At 34.2% G+C, this 20,155-nt stretch overlaps 1 long non-coding RNA gene across 3 annotated transcripts in view; it reads left to right on the forward strand.

Moving 5' to 3' along the window:
- The window catches only part of LOC106003548, a 163,538-nt gene that overhangs the window by 82,559 nt on the left and 60,824 nt on the right, over positions 1 to 20,155 (forward strand). The window contains exons 5-7 of one of the 3 annotated variants that reach the window (XR_006604985.1): positions 8,266 to 8,395; positions 8,897 to 8,990; positions 9,122 to 9,500. This is a non-coding gene — a long non-coding RNA (uncharacterized LOC106003548). Of the gene's footprint in view, positions 1 to 8,265; positions 8,396 to 8,896; positions 9,503 to 20,155 lie in introns of those variants that run through there. The other 2 variants (XR_006604984.1, XR_001176100.2) reach the window with 2 other exon arrangements.

A 20,155-nucleotide genomic window follows, 5' to 3' on the forward strand; every position in this document is an offset into this window, starting at 1 on the left:
AAACTAAGAGGTCCCTTGTCCACTTTTTATTTGGGTTTGTTTGTCTATGTGTTGAATTATAAGGGTTCTTTATATATTTTCATTATTAATCCTTTATCAGATATATGATTTGCAGAATTCTTCTCCATTCTTTAGGTTTTCCCTTGGCATTCTTGATAGTGTTCTTTAATGAACAAAAAAGATTATAATTTTTATGAAGTCCCATTTGTCTTTCACTTTTACTGCTCATGTTTTGGTGTGAAATCTGTGAATCAGTTGCCAAATTTGAGGTTGTGAATATTACCTCTTTTTTTTTTCTTATAATTTTAAAGTTTAAGCTTTTACATTTAGGCCATTTATTTGAGTTAATATTTGTATAAGAAGTGAGGTATGGATCCAACTTCATTATTTTTGTGTGGTTATTTATTTACCATTTGTTGGAAAGTGTTCTTTCCCTATTGAATGGTCTTGTCAAAAATCAATGGGTTATGGATGATTGAGTTTACTTCTAGCTCTCAATTCTGTTCTGTTTGTCTCTATTTCTGTCCTTAGGTCAATACTGCACTGTTTTTGTTAGGGTAGGTTTGTGGTACATTTTGAAATTGGGAAATGTGAGTTTTTCAGCTACATCTTACTTTCTGAATATTGTTTTGGCTACTCAGAGTACCTTGTAGCTCCATATAAATTTGAGGAATTTATTTCTCTTTCTGGATTATTGTTATCTTAACCATATTCAGTTTTCTAGTTCGTGAACATGGGATGTATTTCCATTAATTTAGGGCAGCTTTAATTCCTTTCAGCAATGCTTTATAGTTTTCGATGTAAGTATTTCACTTTGTTGGTTAAATTTATTCCCCAGTATTTTATTCTTTTGAATGCTATAGGAGATGAAATTGTTTTCTTAAATTTCCAGCTAAAAACACAACTAATTGTGTTATCTTGTACCCTGCAACTTTACTGAATTCATCTATTAGCTCTAGTAGGTTTTTTTGTGTGTGGATGTGTGTGTGTAGATTCTGTGGGATTTTGTGTATATAGAATCATATCATTTACAAGCAGAAATTAGATACATCTTATTTTTTTTCCTTGACTAATTGCTCTGGCTAGAATATACAATACAATGTTGAATAGCAGTGGTGAAAGCATGAATTTTTGTTGTGTTCTTGATCTTTGGGGGAAAGCTTTCATTCTTTCACTAGTTAAGTATAATATTAACTATGTTTTTTTTTTTTAAATAAATTCCCTTTACTGTGTTGAGTAAATTCCCCTTTATCCTAGTTTTTGGGAATTTTTTATCATGAGAATCGTTAGAAATTTGTCAGATGCTTTTTTGGGCCTGTATTGAGGTGATCATGTAGTTTTTTTTTTTTAAATTCTGTTAGTGTGGTATGCATTTCATTGATTTCCATATATTGAACTGCCATTGCATTCCTGATTTATATCCTGCTTGGTGATGGTGTATACGCTTTATTTTTTAAATTTTTAAAATTTATGTAGGCTTCAGGCCCAGCATGGAGCCCAGCATGGGGCTTGAACTCGTGACCCTGTGCTCAAGACCTGAGGTGAGACCAAGAGTTGGATGCTTAACTGACTGAGCCACCCACGTGCTCTGATGGTATATAATCTTAAAAATGTGCTCTTGGGGGACGCCTGGGTGGCTTAGTTGTTAAGTGTCTGCTTTTGGCTCAGGTCATGATCCCAGGGTCCTGGGATAGAGCCTTGCATTGAGCTCCCTGCTCAGCAGGAAGCCTGCTTCTCCCTTTTCCACTCCCCCTGCTTGTATTCCCTCTCTCATTGTCTCTGTCTCTTTCATATAAATAAATAAATTCTTTAAAGAAAAATGTGCTCTTGGAACTTGTGTGGTAGTATTTTGTTGAGGAATTTTGTATATATTCTTAAGAGATATTGGTCTATAGTTTTCTTATGGTATCTTTGTCTGGGTTTGGTATCAGGTTAATGTAGACCTTATGAAATGTGTTAGAAAGAGGACCCTCTCTGTTTTTTTGGAAGAGTTTAAGAAAGACTGTTGTTGGGGCGCCTGGGTGGCTCAGTAGGTTAAGCCGCTGCCTTCGGCTCAGGTCATGATCTCAGGGTCCTGGGATCGAGTCCCACATCAGGCTCTCTGCTCAGCAGAGGGCCTGCTTCCCTTCCTCTCTCTCTGCCTGCCTCTCTGCCTTCTTGTGATCTCTCTCTGTCAAATAAATAAATAAAATCTTAAAAAAAAAAAAAAAGAAAGAAAGACTGTTGTTGGGGCACCTGGGAGGCTCAGTCAGTTAGGTGTCTGTCTTTGGCTCAGGTCATGATCTCTGGGTCCTGGGATGGAGCCCTACTTCGGTCTCCCTGCAGGAAAAAAAGGAAGAAGAAGAAATAGAAGAAGAAGAAGAAGGAATGTTGTTAATTCTTCTTTTAGGGATTGATAGAATTCACTACTAAAACCATATGGTCCTGACTTCTCTTTTGTTAGGCTATTTTTATTAATTGACTCAATCTATTGTTACTGGTCTGTTAAGATTTTTTACTTTTTGAGTTAGTCTTGGAATTTCCTAGGAATTCATACATTTCATCTAGATTGTCCAATTTCTTGGTATAAAATTGTTCATAGTATTTTCTTATAGTCCTTTTAATTTCTATAAAGTTGAACTACAGTTCCTCAAATGTATATGAAATTGCAGGAGACTTCCAGTAGCCAAAACAATATTGAAAAAATAAATGTATGTCCCTGCTTTCATCTCTTATTTCAGTTATTTGCAGTTTTTTTTCTTAGTTTAGCTGAAGGTTTCTCATTTTTGTTGATTTTTGTTTTTGAAAACTGACCTTTGGTTTTATTGATTCCTTCTATTGCTTTTCTCTTCTCTATTTTGTTTCTCTTGAATATAATCTTTATTATTTCTTTCCCTCTCTCAGCTTTGGGTTTTGTTTGTTCTTTTTCTAGTTCCTTAAGGTGTGAAATTGGGTTGTTGACATGATGTATTTTTTAAATGGAGGTGTTTACAACCATAAATTTTCCACAGAACACTTCTTTTGCTGCCCCCCTATAGGTTTTGGTATGTCGTGTTTTTTTATTTTTTATTTTTATTTTTAAAAGATTTTTATTTATTTATTGACACAGAGAGAGGGGGAGAGAGATAGGGGGAGAGATGGAGAGAGAGGGAGAAAACAAGCATAGGCAGGGGGAATGGCAGGCAGGGGAGAAGCAGGCTCCTCTCTCAGCAAGAAGCCTGATGTGGGGCTCAGTCCCAGGATCCTGACCTGAGCTGAAGGCAGTGGCTTAACCAACTGAGCCACCCAGTGCTCCAGTATGTTGCATTTTCATTTTCATTTATCTCAAAGTATTGTTTTGTGTCTCCTAGTGATTCCTTATTTGATCTACTGGTTGCTTAAAAGTATGTTGTTTGATGTCCAGGTGTTTGAGTTCTCCAGTTTTTCTTCTGCTATTGATTTCTAGCTTCATTCCATTTTGGTCAGAGAGGATACTTTGAATGACTTTGATTATTTTTAAAATTTTAAAATTGTTTTATTATGTGACATATGGTTTATTCTAGAAAGTGTTCCAATGCATTTGAGAAGAATAGATATTCTGCCATTGGTGGATAGAGTGTTTTGTACATGTCTTTTAGGTCTACTTGGGTTTATAGTATTATTCAAGTCCTTTCTTTCCTTACTAATTTTCTCTCTATGTATTCTATCCATTTTTGAAGTGGACTGTTGAAGTTTCCAACTATTACTATATACTGTATTTCTCCTTTCAATTATGTCACTGTGTTTGCCTCATATATTTTGAGACTTTGTTGATTCATGTGTATCTGTTTATAATTAAAAAAATTTTTATTAAAGTATAATTAACAGTATTATATTAGTTTCAGGCATACAGTATAATGATTCAACAATTCTATACATTACTCAGTGTTCATCATGATAAATATACTTTTTTTTTTTAAAGATTTTATTTATTTGACAGAGATCACAAATAGGCAGAGAGGCAGCAGAGAGAGAGGAAAGGAAGCAGGCTCCCTGCTGAGCAGAGAGCCCGATGTGGGGCTTGATCCCAGGACCCTGGGATCATGACCTGAGTTGAAGGCAGAGGCTTTAACCTACTGAGCCACTCAGGTGCCCCAATAAATGTACACTTAATACCCTTTATCCCTCCAGTTCCACCAACCACCTTTCCCCTGGCAACCACAGTTTATGCTCTGTATTTAAGAGTCTTTTTTCATCTCTTTTTTCTTTGTTTTGTTATTGAAATTCCACATATGGGTGAAGTTATATAGTATTTGTTTTTGTCTGTCTGAGTTATTTCACTTAGCATTGTATCCCCTAAGTCCATCCATATTGTTGCAAATGGCAAAAAAAGAAAAAAAAAAAAAACCAAAACAAAACAAACAAAAAACCTCATTCTTTTTCATGGCCAAATAATATTCCATTGTATGTATACACCACATCTTTTTTTTTTTTTTTTTTAAAGATTTTATTTATTTATTTGACAGAGATCACAAGTAGGGAGAGAGGCAGGCAGAGAGAGAGGAGGAAGCAGGCTCCCTGCTGAGCAGAGAGCCCGATGCGGGGCTCGACCCCAGGACCCTGGGATCATGACCTGAGCCGAAGGCAGAGGCTTTAACCCACTGAGCCACCCAGGCGCCCCTACACCACATCTTCTTTATCCATTCAACTATCTCTGCATACTTGGGTTGCTTCTATATCTTGTCTATTGTAAACAATACTGTAGTAAACATAGGGGTGCATATATCTTTTTGAATTAATGGTTTTGTATTCTTTGGGTAAATACCAAGTAGTGGAATTACTGGATCATATGGTAATTTTATTTTTATTTTGTTGAGAAACCTCTATACTGTTTTCCATAGTTGCTGCACCAGTTTGCATTCCCATGAACAGTGCATCAGGATTTCTTTTTCTCCATATCCTCACCACAGATATTTATAATTGTTATACCTTTGTGATGAGTTGACCCTTTGTCACTATAAAATGTCTTTCTCTGTCTCTTGCAACAGTTTTTGATGTAAAATCCATTTGTCTCATATTAATATTGTGAACGGGGCTCCCTTTTTGTTACTATTGGCGTGTAATACCTTTTTCCTTCTTTTCAGTTTCAACCTGTGTTTATGAGTCTCTTATATACGGTTTATAGTTGTGTCATATTTTTAAAAAATTCATTCTACTAATAGTTGTCTATTATTTTTTCAATTTTTTATTTAACTTCTAGTTAGTTAATATACAGTGCAGTGTTGGTTTCAGGAGTAGAATTCAGTTATTCATCACTTATATACAACACCTAGTTGTATAAGGGCTCATCATATCAAGTGTCCTCCTTAATACCCATCACACATCTAGCCCTTCCCCCCGCCTCCCTCTTTTACTTATTTGTTTTCTATTTCTAAGACTCTCTTACAGTTTGCCTCCTCTCTTCCCCTCACCATATGTTCATCTGTTATTGTTTCTTAAATTCCACATATGAGTGAAATCATATGGTATTTGTCTTTCTCTGACTTATTTCACTTAGCATAACACATTCTAGTTCTATCCATGTTGTTGTGAATGGCAAGGTCTCACTCTTTTTGATGGTTGAATAATATTCCATCATGTATATATATCACACTTTTATCCATTCACCAGTTGATGGACATTTGGGCTCTTTACATAGTTTGGCTATTGTTGATAATGCTGAATAGCTGTCTTTTAATTGATGAGTTTAACCCTTAACTTTTTTTTTTTTAAAGATTTTATTTATTTATTTGAGAGAGAAACAGTGAGAGAGAACATGAGCGAGGAGAAGGTCAGAGGGAGAAGCAGACTCCCCATGGAGCTGGGAGCCCGATGTGGGACTCGATCCCCGGACTCCAGGATCATGACCTGAGCCGAAGGCAGTCGTCCAACCAACTGAGCAACCCAGGTGCCCAACCCTTAACTTTTATAGTCATTATTTGTTATAAAGGACTTATTTCTGCCATTGTGCTATTTTTCTATGTGTCATGTCTTTTTTTGTTCCTCACATTCCTCAAGTGCTGCCTTCTTTTGTGTTTGATGGATTTTTTCTAGTATACCATTTAGAGTCCCTCTTCATTAAATTTTTTTTATTTGAGTATAGCTGATACACAGTGTTACATTGGTTCAAGTATATTTATTTCTTTTTATGTATGGTTTTAGTTATTTTTTTTAGTGGCTACTAGGAATTACAGTTAACATCATAAAAATTTATAAAAATTTTATTTGAATTGATACCTGCTAGCTTCAGTTGAATGCATTAACTCTATTCCTTTCTAGCTTTATCCTCTCCTTTATGTTGTTATTGTCACAAATTACATCTTTATGCAATGTGTGCCCATTAACATAGATTTATAATTATTATTTAGTACAAGTCTTTTAAATGATATAGGAAATAAAAAGAGTTGTATATAAAAAAAGCAGTAATACTAGGTTTTATATTACCTAGGTAGTTACCTTTATCAGTGATCTTTATTTCTTTGTATGGCTTTAACTTGCTGTCTATTATCCTTTAATTTCAGCCTGAAGTACTTCCATTAGCATTACTTATAGAGAACATCTTCTACTAGTGAATTCCTTTAGCTTTTGTTTATCTTGGAATGTTGTAGTTTCTTTTTCATTTTTGAAGCATTGTTTTGCTGAATACAGAATTCCTGGTTGACATTTTTTTCCCCTTTCAATTCTTTAAATATATGTCTTCTTGTCATTTGGCCTTCATCTTTTCTGATAAGAAAAAGGCCATTAATTTTTCTTGAGAATGCCTTGTATATGATGAATTGCTTATCTCTTGTTGTTTTCGAGATTCTTTGTCCTTCCACAAGTTGATAATAATGTGGTGTGGATTTCTTTGTCTCCTTAGAGTTTGTTGAGATTCTTGGATGTGTATAGTCATATCTTTTATCAAACTTGGGAAGCTTTTAACAATATTTCTTCAAAAATTTTTTTTCTGCTCCTTTTTCTTTCTCTTTTCCTGGGACTCCCATAATGTATATATTGATATGTTGATGGTGTCCCATAGGTCTCTTAGGCCCTGTTCATTTTGATTTGTTTTTATTTCTCTCCCCAGACTAGGCAATTATAATTGCTCTGTTTTCAGATGTGATGATTCTTTCTTTTGCTTGCTTATATTAGCTGTTGAGTGCCTCTCATGAAATTTTTGTTTTGGGGCGCCTGGGTGGCTCAGTGGGTTGGGCCTCTGCCTTCGGCTCAGGTCATGATCCCAGGGGCCTGGGATCGAGTCCCGCATGGGGCTCTCTGCTTAGCAGGGAACCTGCTTCTCCTCATCTCTCTCTCTGTCTGTCTCTCTGCCTATTTGTGATCTCTCTCTCTGTCAAATAAATAAATAAAATCTTTAAAAAATTTTTTTGTTTTAACTTTTGTACTTTTTAGCTCCATAATTTCTACTTTGATCTTTTTAATAATTTCTCTTTGTTGATATTCCTTATTTGTTTATACCATACTTTTCCTAATTTACTTTGGTTCATTGTCCATGGCTTTCTTCAGCTCATTGAGCATATTTAAAGTAGCAAATTCAAGTATTTGCATACTAAGTTCAGAGTTTGTTGGGCTTTTTTAGGATGGGCTTTTTTAGGATGATATCTGTCAATTTCTTTTTTTTTCTATGAATGAGTAATATTTTTCCATTTGTGTGCTTTATAATTTTCTTGTTGATATTTGGACATTTTGAATATTGTAGTGTAATTCTAGAAATAAAATTCTTCCTTATGCACCAAGGATTGCTATTGTTACTCGATGAAGGCTGCAGTCCTTCGTTCATTTGTTTATTGATTTTTCCACATTGTTTTTGTAGACTGTATTTCTTGTCATGTGTGGTCACTGAAGTCTGTATTCTGTTACCTCTGTGGTCAGCCACTGAACTGATATTTCCTTAAATACCTCGATACAGGGAGGGGAAAAATTTTGAATTTGGTTATTATGTCTCTGTGACTTCCTTCAGTGATGCAAGCAAAGCAACCTGATAGGTTGAAGGGCTCTGTGTTGGCCCTCCAGTGAACTGCCATGTAGATCAAAACACATACTTTTAGTTTTTAGAGAAGGTCTTTAGTGTCTGCCCTGATGCCAGAAAGCTGCATCAGGAATTTTGGCTGTTGTCCCCCTGGTTACTTTTGGCAGGGCTTATGGATTGTAGCTGCTATGTGTAATGCCAAAATTTACTAAAACTTAGTTTTTTCTTCATCAGGTACTCCCCTGGATGCTACAAGTGTTCAACTAGACTCCAGAGTTCTGAAATAGTTGTTTCTAACAAGTTTTTGTTTTTGTTTTTACCAGCTTGTAGTTGTTTTGGTGGAGGGACTGATTCTAGAGCTTCGTACTCAGTCATCGTCCATGATACCACTCCCTGCTGTGTTCATTTTAAAAATGTTCCTGTTTGGACAAAAAGTTTTATGGTCACCCATTGGTAAGTAAATGACAAGAGCAAGAAAAAGAGATTAAAAGAAGTTCTTATGGCAAGTATAAGCCATGAGGCTCATCAGTAAATATTTATTGATTGCTCAAAGAAGATAAGCTGTCAGATGATTGCTCCAGGTTTTTCTTAGTTTTAGTTCTATATAGTTTTTGCCTATTAGGAAGTTTTTATACAAGTCTAGCATGGGTACAGTGAATGCCTTTGTTAGGATTGACCAATCACCTTGATTTTTATCACGAGTTTGGATACCGAGTATTATATCATGTAAATTAAGAGGTGGAATCTTTGGAACAGCTGTATCTCTTGTTCCTGACATGGGTGCCATATTGTCTGTCTTTTTACTTGATTCTCTTCTCAAATCTGTAGGTGGGTTGTGAGCAATTGCTTTATGGCTATGTGCAGTCTATAGGCTGTATGTTATATAGGCCTGCTATAGACAATGCTCTTTAATTGGGCAGAAAAGTTGCCACACTGGCTTCCCTCCCATTTCAGAAAGCTGAGTACATGATGTTACTGCAGCAGTTTGTCAATGCCAGCTCAAGGAGCAATATCCTGGGATTGAAAATCAAACTAGGCGCTCCAAATGGTGAGAAAGACCACTACATTTTGATTATTGAGTTTGAATATATTTATAATCATATGGAGGTGCTTTTTTGAACATGGGTTAATATGTATTTACTCGTTCTGGAAATTTACTAGACTTTACCTGATTTTTAGAGTCCCCATTAAAGTTTTTGGTAACTACTTGGAAAAGAAGAATAGAGTACCTTTGGAAAAAATGGTTTCCATGAGAGATCTTACATCGTCTGGCTGGCTGACTGTCTCTCTATCATGCATATGTTCAGAATGCTATAAGTGATAGCAAATTTAATGTTTTTAAAATAGTGAATAAAAGTGGAAAAGTGAAAATGACTTGTTTACCTTTTTTTGTTCTGTATTTTAACATGCATAAATTAATGTTAGTGAACTTAAGTAAAATAATTTCCTATTTCTCTAAGTAGCCACATTTTGTAGTTGAATTTTAAACTGTACAAAGGGAGTTGTGATGGAACTACCATTAGGATATCAGCTGTATCTTATTAAAGGACTGCATATAGTATCTTGATAATATTAAAACTTCTTTAAAATATTTTTAATTATAATTAAAATGTCTGATTTTTAGTCATCTACAAAACAAAATAGTTTTAATCTTTTCCATAGTTTTCCATGTGATTTCAGTGCTGTGTATATTAGTATTGGTACTTGAGTTTTATATTACTTTTGCTAGCATTAAAATTGTTAATACCGTAGCTTTGTAATGCATATTTGAATATTTTAATTATGTTTCTATAAACAGCTTTGCTAATGTTATATTTTCCGTGAATATGATGGGCCTTCTGTTAGTGCTGGCATTTAAACAATTTTGCTTTCTATTTTCCTGTTACATATACAATGCAAAATATTCCCACCTGAGATTTCCCCGAAATTTCACTTGGAAAACAGAACAAATTTGAAGGATATTTTCTGTATGTTACTCAAATCAAGCTTTGCTTTGAATCAAGCCAAATGATGAAAACATAGTCCAGCCTCTTTCTAGCAAAATGCAATTACCTCTAAGGCCTATAGTAAAAAGACCAACTAATTGAGAACACTTGTCTTTGTTTTCAGTTAGCAAAAATTCTTAATAACAATGTCCATTTTCTAAATTCAAAAAGGTGGTTTTTTTTTAAAAAATAAATTAAAAGTTGGGAGCTCTAAAAATTAAAGCATATGCAGGTTACTCTCTTTCTCAAGGGGACATATACTACTGCTGTGCTCGTGTGAAGTAATAATGAGATACCATAAGCAAACAGTAGATGATTCATGTCAGATGGTTCTTCAATAATGTTAGGGGGGAAAAAGCAGCTGATGTATGGGATATTGAAGGCAGATTAAGTTGTTAATGTATATTAGTATATTCTTAATTTCCTTTTAATTGAAAAAGACATATTGACTTTAATTAGAACCATTTCACAGGAACTGTCAATTAGCACATGTCAAACTAGTTAATTCAGAACAGAATTCTTTTAATTAGGGTCTGCTTTCCTTTAACTATGGGGCCAATGAAATCAGCCTTTCCTTATCTAGATTTTAAATGTCTCTAAGACATATAATACAAATGTAGACTCTTATCTATTATTAGAAGCCCATATGGATAACATTAAAATGATGATGCTGGCATTGTTCATGCAGCACAAATCAGAGTCCCTTTATGACTGTTAGAAAAAAAATGACTTTGAACAAAGACTATTTTAAATACCAGATTTATCCTACTTTAAAGAGACTACAAAATTTATGACATGCATGTTCACATTTAAAGTATTATTTAATACGTCTGCTCAAATAAATGGGCCTATTCAAACGTTTTGTGTGTTCTATCAGCCGAAGACACATAAAACATTGTCAAGCCATACAGCAACATTTTTTCCTTAAATGAACTGTAATCAAAAAGGGAAAACAGACTGAATGATTTTTTTTTTTTGCACGACATAAAAATAGCATTGTTAACTTTCATTGCATCCAAAGATTTAATATGACTAGTTGATACGGTGACTAAACCACTAGTGGTGAGCTAATATGATCTTAATAATCAGGCAGTGTAAAATCTGAAACTCGGCTTTTTCTTAATGTACTGTTGTGGAATTGGAACATATTAAGTTACATTTGGCATGAGGATGAGCATGTACAGTGAGCTTGGTGGAGCCAGGCTGTATGGTGTTAACCTACAAAATCGGTATACTCAATATTCAAAGATTTTTTTTTTTAAAGATTTATTTATTTATTTTAGAGAGAGAGAGAGAGAGCAGGTGTGGGGCAGGGGCAGAGGGAGAGAATCCTCAAGCAGATTCCTTGCTGAGTATGGAGCCCAACACAGGGCTTGACTCACCACCCATGAGATTGTGACTTGAGCCAAAACCAAGGGTTGATGCTTAACCCACTGAGCCACCTAAGCTTCCCAAAAGAAGATTTTAAGTGGTGTATAAAGGAAAATTAATGTGAAATGTAGCTTACTTTATCATGTGAGATTTAACCACTATTTTTCTGAGAGTAAGCAAGGATTACAGGAATTAATAAAGCAGAGTATTTAATAAGCTAATGTTTGGATTCCAAAGAGAATTATCTAGTATGTACACTCATATTTGTTCATTTGTGGTAGGTGCATTTAACTTAATGATAACCATATCTAAAATGTGCTGTAGTATAACTATCAGTAGGTGCATTTGTGGCAGTGAATTAAATGGAGAACTGTAGTAATCTGCTTTTGGTTAACAGGCCAGACAACAAGAGCAGTAAACCAAAAGGTGAAAAAAATGCAGCCAAAAAACCCCTTTTCTTCCAGAGTTGATGTCTTTCTTCTGAACCGTTCTTAGAGGTACCTCAGCTCTCTGCTTACTGTGTGTTTGAGAGACACAGCTTACATTTAGCAATTCCATATTTTGTTTCAATCTGTAGCTTTTAACTTTTTTTGGTGCCATATAGTCACTTGAGTCTGTGATTAAAGATAGTCCTCTTACCAGATAAATGGGCAGAGGCATACATGCACTCAATGTTCAGGGTGGGAAATTTTTTAAAAAAAGATTTTATTTGTTAATTTGACAGAGAAACAGTGACAGAGGGAACACAAGCAGGGGGAGTGGGAGAGGGAGAAGCAGGTGACCCACTATGCTGGGAGCCCCATGCAGGTCTCAAGGACCCTGGGATCCTGACCTGAGCCGAAGGCAGATGCCTAATGACCAAGCCACCCAGGTGCTCCCAGGGTGGGAAATCTTAATAAAAAATAATTTGGTATAGCCTGTGAAGGATGAAACCTCAGTTGTAATTGACTACTGGTAGTGTCACAGGTACTGTGCTTGGTCTGGGAATGTAACAATGAGTAAGATGAGCTACCTTAACATCTGAGTAACTGTGACAAGTTATTTAAACATTTTCAGAAATTACTATGTGGTTCTTCTTTTTTTTTTTTTTTAACTTTTTTACTTTCTGAACTGGTTAAAAATTGGCCTATATTTACAAATCTTACACAAGTTTTAAATGTGACAAGATTGACAATTTTACATAAAAATTGCCTGGAAAACAAGTTATTAAAACAGTAGATGAGGGCACCTGGGTGGCTCAGTGGGTTAAAGCCTCTGCTTTCGGCTCAGGTCATGATCTCAGGGTCCTGGGATCGAGCCCCGCATCGGGCTCTCTGCTCAGCGGGGAGCTTGCTTCCTCTTCCGTCTCTCTGCCTCCTTGTGATCTCTGTCTGTCAAATAAATAAATTAAAAAAAAAAACAGTAGATGAGACTAATTTTATAAGTTTAATTCAACAGATTTTATTAATTATTTCCATCTTAATTATAATTTTATCTTGGTTAATAATCTTAGGTGATATTAAATAATACTACAATATTGGTCCATATTTTTCTATTTATTCACTTAAATTATATAATTTATTATTATTTATGAAGAATATATAAGGCATACTGATAAAATTTTTATGAGTTGGTCTTATTTAAATTTTAAACTGTACAAATAATCTTGGGTGTGCTGGTAATTAATTTCTTGATTATCCATGAGTCACTTATCCATTCTGTGCCAGAGTTTAAATTTGAACACACTTTTGAGAAATATCAATACATCCAGAATCTGTTATTTCACTAGATACTCTTAATTCTTTATATCTTCAGAGGGGTAATCTTTGGGGTATGTGAGCATGCACACATTTAATCTTATTTAAGGGTCTACTGTAGTGCTTGTTGCTGAATATATATGTATAAAGTATACATACTTGGTGTGCTTTAGTCCCACTGTGCTCCTTGATTGTCTATAGCAGTTTAAATTGCTTTGTCTATTTCAGCATATGTGAAGTTGACCTTCGGTGCATTCATCAATGACAAAAATTTTGACTTTGGAAATTTACAGGTGACATGAGCCTTAACTTGGTTTAATGATCTAAATGGTATAGATGGTGTAGATTTTATATATTGGTAAAAATAGGCAAAAATTATTCAGAGCATATGTTTGTGAACCAAAAAAATACCAATTTAACTCTGACTTTGTTAGCAGCATTTTAACAGATTATTTAAATTACTAGGAGCTATTATTTCAAATAGTCTTATGCAAATAGGAAAATTATAGAAATCGCTGGAATGCTTTATGTAAAGGAAAGTAGTATACAGATTAAAATTTTTAATTGTTGGATTTTGGGGCACCTGGGTGGCTCAGTGGGTTAAAGCCTCTGCTTTCGGCTCAGGTCATGACCTCAGGGTCCTGGGATCAAGCCCCACATCGGGCTCTCTGGTCAGCAGGGAGCCTGCTTCCCCCCTCTCTCTCTGTCTGCCTCTCTGCCTACTTGTGATCTCTGTGTGTCAAATAAATAAATAAAATATTTAAAAAGAATTTTTAATTGTTGGATTTTAAGAGTTAAATGGAAATTTTCTTAATTATTTCATCTACTTACAGATCCTTAATCAATATGGCATTGACTAAATGCACCACCCTGATGTGGTATTTCTTTCTCCATATAATAGTAACTATTCCCACCCCTACAACCTCTGGCATACACACATCTTTTCTATCTAATGATCAATAGTTGTCTAACATATTAATTATATATTACATTATAATTTAGTAAATTAAATTTTTTATATCTTGAGTGAAAGCATATTCATGTATCTTTTGCAAAGTGACAGGGAAATATTTACATATATATATATATATAGAGAGAGAGAGAGAGAGAGAGGAAGTGTCACCTATTCTCCATTTGGTTCAGTACCACCAAATATTTATTAAACACCTCTTGCTTTCAGAAACAATTAATATTAGGCATTATCTTGTTGAATGTTAGTTAAAATGTTTATTTGCCTTTCACTTGACTATGTAGAATGTGGTAAAAACTAGTAATTTTCAGTAAACTAGCAGTTGCCTTTTTCAAAATTATTTAGTGTTTCATAGCTGAAATATTTTCAAGACTTATGCAGGATGAACAATCCCACCATTATAGTTACTTCCTTTCACTGATATTATTAGGGGTTCTGGCATATGGAAAAGCTGGGTTCAAATTCCAGTATCAGCATTTAGTACCTTAGTAAACTTAGATAAATAGCCTAACTTCTGAGATTCAGTTACCTCCGCTAATAAACAGGGATAATAATACCTACTTTGTAAGGTTGTGTGGATTAAATGGAGTCTATAAGGGGTTTAGTTCTTGTTTTTTACATACTCAATAAGTACTGGATCCTATCCCTTTCTCAGTTTTGTTGTACTAATTGCCTGTACTGAGAAATGCAGTGTTTTATTGTACTAATTGCCTCTACTAAAAGAAATTTGTTAAATAAATTTACCCCTAGATGGAAAAACAAATTGTTAACATGAATGCTCTACTATTTGATAGTTAATAGGTATTAACAGGGGAAGGGTTATCTCTGTCCTTGGTGCTTCTAGTGAAGCCAACTAAAGATGACAGTCATCTAGTTAGGACAAGGAGTCCTTTCTTCACCATTTATGTGAAATATTTTATGACTATCAATGAAATCCCTTTTAACAAAAACAATTTGTTTATAATAGTTCAATATAGAATATTCAGATAGTCTTTTTTTTCTTCAGTAAGCTGTGTGCCCAATGTGGGACTTGAAGTCATGATCTCAAGATCAAGAGTTGCATGCTGTACTGACTGAGCCAGCTTGCCACTCCCAAATATTCCTGAATAGCAATATTAGCTTCTAAAAATGTAAAAAAATAAATAAAATAGCCCATAATTGTACCAGCTAGAGGAAATCACTGTGAATATTTTGGTGCACTTTCTGTGTATGTGCTGAGAATTTTATTAGGTCATTACATTTTATTCATAATTATGATTTAAATGGCTGCACAGTATTCATTTTTTAAACTAAGTTCTTTTTGAAGTTTGCATTTTTTCCTGCCCCAATAAGTAAATTTAAGATGTACATCAATCTCTCTCTCTCTCTCTCTCTCTATATATATATATATATATATATATATATGAACTTTATATGCATTTCTTATTTTTTCTTTAGGACAATTCTTAGGAGTAGAATTATTGGTCAAAGAAAATTAACACTAATATTTGGTATATATTAACCCAAGTTGCTTTCTAGAGAAGTGTCAATTTATACTCCCACTACTCCCAAATATGACTTTCTGACAAAAGAGTGAATTGCTTTTTGAATATACAGTTTGGCTAGATGTAATGTCAGTTGATTAATGTAATGTTTTTGGTTAATTGATTATTGCCTAATTGATTCAGTTTGGCATTAATTTAGGAAGAGGCCGGATAACATTTTAATGACCCATGTGATCTCACCAGAAATTTACTGAAGATAGCATTTAATTTAAAGTAATATTTAAAGTAACATTTGGTGTAAGTGGTAGCTGGTATGCCAATTTGACTTAGTCATATTTTGATTTTTATGTGTTATGAAGTCTCTTTGGGGCTAATTTCTGTAGCAATCTTTGGAGGAAAATGAGATTTTTCTAATGTGCAATTAAAGTATTTGCATTATTGGCGATATATAGAGAGAAACTTAAGGATAAAAGTCAGCTCATTTTGTTTTGTAGTAAAATCAGAAATAGGATAAATATGCTAACATGATAATATCTAATGAGGGAAATGTTCCATGCAGATGTCTGTTTTTCTATTAATCCCTGAAATGACTCTGTGCTTTTATTTATATGGGTAATATCAGACACAAGCATGTTACTAAGACTATATAGCTACTTACAAGAAAAGATAGGCACAATATGAGTTTAAAATTTTACTAAATTCTGCTTTAAAGGTGATTTAAATCTTAGATAATGTAGGATTTGAGATTTCAACAAAGATATAGTGTCTGTATATGCTACTTCTGAGAGTTACTTAGGTATTTTTCTCTTGTTTAGCTGCATTTACCACAGCTTGTTTAACATAGGGAAGTGAGAATGGGTCCTGTATGATGGATCTTCTATGGAAACAGAGAAATATAATTTTACTTAGTTATTTTTTAAGCCTCTATCTAGGCATACTGCAACCAATATTATTATTTTTTTTGAATAGTATACAGATAAAGTCATAAGCTCTCAAGCTAACAAAAAGGGCATGTGGAAGGAAAGAGAAAATACAGTTTTTGTTTTCACTGTTGTCAGTAGGAATTTTCATGTTTTCTTTGTACATTGGACACCTTTTTGTGTTCATTGTACTACACTGATAGCATTGTTGCATTTCATTAACACCAACTTAGTGAAAATGAAAGAAAGAATATTTTTCTGCTCTTACTATCCTAGATTTCTGTTCTGTAAATACTTAACCTTTTATAGTTATGAGTTATTTCAGAATAGAAATGCTTTTAGGACATGTATTTTGTTTTAAGCTAGATTAGGCTGCTAAATAAAGTAACTTTGGACCTTTCCTGTCACAGTTGGTAAATATGTTGTGGTAGTACAGACAAATACAGTTGTTATATTCTGCACTTGTCATTTTCTCTATTGAACACATGTCAGTGAAGGCACAGCTTTTGTAAGGACTGGGGAGAGACATATACAGAAATGATCACCCTTTTGTAATAGCATTCAGTATTGGAACTCACAAAAGCAAGTAATAAAGTCACACTGCTAGCTACACATATTTTATACTTACTCTGTCAGATTTGATAATATTTTAGACTTGAATGTGCAATGAGAGAGAGAGGGAGTGTGGGTTTGGGGATTTAGATGACATAGGGAAAGATGTAGAGGAGAATAATGCTCTAGGAATTTGATTTTTAATTTGTAGAATTAACTTTTTTTCCTCTTAAGCCTTGAACTTATGGTTTTAATTGAAGTTAATTTAAGCATAGTTACCAAAATAGTGAAATAAATAATTTATGACTTGATATCTTGTTATTAAATATATTGATTAGCTATAAGTAGGGCATCATGTAGTTTATAAATCTTAATGCTTTGTCATTTGTGAATATACTGATATTAAAAAAAAAAAACCCATTCTCCCTGCTTGGATTTTTCTTTGCTTTGGAGGATTAATGGGCAAAACATGAACTTCATTATGAATTTCTCCTAAAATTTTGATTTACAGTTTACTTTCTCAAGACTCAGTTTGAATTACAGGGATCATGTTCTAGCTGTAACCTCTTATGGGAGGTTTTCAAATGAGTAAGTTGACCTCCTGGGATAAGAAATTTTGGGAGGTATTTGAAATTAATAGATGCTATTATGTTGGCTGCTGCTAAAGTGTTAGAGTTTATTCTTCAAAAAGTCCAGTTGAATGCCAGTGTCATTTGGTGAGGTGTGGGAATATACAATCATTTATAAGCCTGATGGTACTGTTTTGTCAGTTTTCTCTTCTGTTCTCTTTTCTTCTTTTCTTTCTTTTCTCCTCTTCCTTCTTCCCCTCCACATCTTCCCCACTCCCTCCTCCCTGTCCTCCTCCTCCCCTTCTCCTCTATTTATTTTTATTATAGTTTTATTTATTTTAATAAAATTTTAATGAATAAAATTATTTAACAAAAATTTAATAAAATTAAAAATTAATAAATTTTAAAATAAACAAAATTTATAATATTAATTTATAATATAAATAAAAATTGTTTTATTATAGTTTATTATATGAAAAATATGAAGAATAAGCTCTATTATTATAGTTTATTCTTCAAAAAGTTCAGTTGAATGCCAGTGTCATTTAGTGAGGTGTGGGAATATACAGTCATTTATAAGCCTGATGGTACTCTTTTGTCAGTTTTCTCTTCTCTTTTCCCTTCCCTTCTCTTCTCTTCTTTTCTTTATTTTCTCCCCCTCCTCCTTCTCTCCTCCCTCCTTCTCTTCCTCCTTCTTCTTCTTCCTCTTCAACATTAATAGGCACCAAGATCAACTTAAAAAAGGTAATTTCAGGCTTAGGATTTTAGCAAATATACTTCAGTGAATATGTCATGAGTTTTTTGATGGAGTGTAAGGATAAAAGTCAAAGATGTTGATTGTTTTTTGTAAAACATGGTGCCTATAGTTAACAATATGATAGTTGAACTTTAAAATATATTAAGAGGATAGATCTCTTGTTAAGTGTTCTTAGAACAAAAACAAAGACACAAGAGAAATACTAGGAAAGTTTTGGAGATAATACATACATTTATAGTAACTTGACAGTGGCGATGGTAAGGGTGCATGTGTATGTCCAAACCCATCACAATGCATACATTAAATATGTGCAATTTTAATATATCAATTATACCTCAATAAAGATAAGTAATGCATGTTGATTGTATTTTAGAGATATATTCTGGAGAAGGTAGAGAAGAAAATTAAACAGATGAAGTCATAAAGCATTCAGTTCTTGATGTAAGAGTTTGTTAAAGCGAATGGCTTTATGATTCTGTTTTAGTCTATTGCCTTCATGATGGGTGTGAGACTGCTGATAATGATGTTCGTGTTCTTGGCATTTAAAGGAATATCAAATATATTCTTAATAGTTTGTCATTAGAGAACATTTATTCTGCTGAGGCTGATTCATAGGAGGAGAAACTTGGAGTGTAATCTACAAGTGAAAAACACTTTATGACCGAGGAAGCAAAAGAGGAGGAGGTAAAGAGAGTATACACTGAGAGTAAACTTTAGAGAAAGGAAGATGAGGGAGAATAGGTGGGATTAAAAAAAGAGGTTTTTTTCCTTTCTGTTTAGGCCTCGACCAACTGCAGCCTGGCTTCCTTTTGCATCCATCCTGCCAGTCATCCTCAAACTACTAAAAAACTCTAATTCTGGTGCTAATCCAGTTCCTCCAGCCTTTAACCTTTTCTAGCCACAGGTATTCTAGGTTCATATGGCTACCATAACTATTACTGTTCTTTGTATTCCTCATTCCATTGTCATTATTTGAAACCTTTCTTGAATATTCAAATATTCCCACGTAGTTAACTAAACAGATTCACTTCCATGATAATTCATTGTTATGCCAGTCATTGTTTATGCCAGGCACATTCTAGGCTCTAGATGTGTAACAGTTAATGAGATGAAGTCTCAGTTCTTATCAAGCTTACATTAAAACAGGTAAGTATATATTTGATTTGCTGTGGGGAGAACAAAAAAGCAAGTAAAGGGGATAGAGAGTAATGGACTATACTACTTCAGAAAGCGTTGTTAGAGAAGTTTTCTCTCTGGAGGTGATATTTAAACAGAAGTCTGCATGATGTGAGGGAACAAGCTATATGAATTTTACAGCAGTATGCACCTGGCAGCAGGATGAGACAAGTGCATAGTCATAGGTTTGAGGTCTTCAAAGGTCAGCAAGGAGCAGAGTGGATGAATGGGGGAGGGGTAGGAAATGAGGTTAAAGAGTTAGGCAGAGGCAAATAATGAAAAGGCTGATAGACCAAAGAAAAGTTTGTGGATTTTAAGAGTGATGGCAAATCATCACTTGTCTGAATTGCTAGGATTAATTGCAACAGGATAGATCTCAGTATTAATCATGTTTAATCAGACAATGTGTGCTTAAATTTCTAAGAATATATTGAAGGGATAATTAAAAGCCTTGTCTTTTATTTTAAAACACATACTTTCTAATTATTTTCTGGAAATTAAAGGACTGTGTGTGTGGTCATTTTAGAAAAATTAGAAATGCAATTTTTAAAAAAGATTTTATTTATTTGACAGAGAGAGATCACAAGTAGGCAGAGAGGCAGGCAGAGAGAGAGGGGGAAGCAGGCTCCTTGCTGAGCAGAGAGCCCAATGCAGGGCTTGATCCCAGGACGGTGAGACAAGGCAGAGGCTTAA

This window comes from Mustela putorius, unplaced genomic scaffold (assembly GCF_011764305.1).
Source record: "Mustela putorius furo isolate JIRA1106 unplaced genomic scaffold, ASM1176430v1.1 tig00537350_pilon_pilon_pilon, whole genome shotgun sequence".
Taxonomy (NCBI): Eukaryota; Metazoa; Chordata; class Mammalia; order Carnivora; family Mustelidae; genus Mustela; species Mustela putorius.